At 34.2% G+C, this 825-nt stretch overlaps 1 protein-coding gene across 1 annotated transcript in view; it reads right to left on the reverse strand.

The window, feature by feature from the left end:
- LOC107757997 (glutamate--cysteine ligase regulatory subunit-like) overlaps positions 1-825 on the reverse strand; it is a 7,948-nt gene that overhangs the window by 3,937 nt on the left and 3,186 nt on the right. The gene's annotated exons all lie outside the window — the stretch shown is intronic.

Consider the following 825-nt stretch of genomic DNA (forward strand, 5'->3'; position numbering starts at 1 on the left):
TTCAGTCTGTTTTTCTTCATTAGTAAAATGCAATTTTGTAGGAGGAGTTGAATCATGTAGACAACAAGTTTAGTAAAAATATTAACATCCAATAGCGCATAAATATAGCAAAATGCTCTTCTTTATAGTTATTTTTCTAGCTGACTGATGGGCTTATGGACACTGAATGGTTATTCTGAGGTAAATGTATTATTACGTTGCAATGTTTACAAGCTTTTCACGTTTTTCGCAGTTTGAAACACTGAATGTTTATTAGATTTAACAGATCAATTCCAGAGCGCAGGCCAAAGAAAGACTTAGGCTAATTTAACCTTAGTGATGCAAACGTCTAGCGACACAAAATTAAAGCATGCTGAGATTGATTAGATGGTAAAAGTATACAAATACACACCAAAATGAAGCAGTCATGCCTTTTTAAATCTACACAAGTTGCGCTTACATTATATGTAAAACGCACTAGACTGAATGATAAATGTGTGTTGTGATATTTAATTTGAAAATAAATGTAGCTAATTTCTTTATATTATAGCCTATGTCTTTCATCTTATTTAACTATAATCATGATACCGTAACTGTCGTGTCTTGCTCACTTTCCCACGAACAAACGCACATAAATAAGTGGGACTAATGAAATTCAATAATAATGGCGGAGCCTCAACATTCGATTTGCAAAGTTGCGCATTATAGCCTTTCGCGTTGCAGCTGAAGTGAATTACAGCTTGGGAGCACTCGTTGCTCGCTTTCTGTAGCCTATATCATTTTATTTTTAAGATTTATTTTTAATGCTTCTGTAAAGGACTAACGGCCACATAGCCTATACACTGC

This window comes from Sinocyclocheilus rhinocerous, unplaced genomic scaffold (assembly GCF_001515625.1).
Source record: "Sinocyclocheilus rhinocerous isolate Xijiao unplaced genomic scaffold, SAMN03320098_v1.1 scaffold1314, whole genome shotgun sequence".
NCBI classification, from domain to species: domain Eukaryota; kingdom Metazoa; phylum Chordata; class Actinopteri; order Cypriniformes; family Cyprinidae; genus Sinocyclocheilus; species Sinocyclocheilus rhinocerous.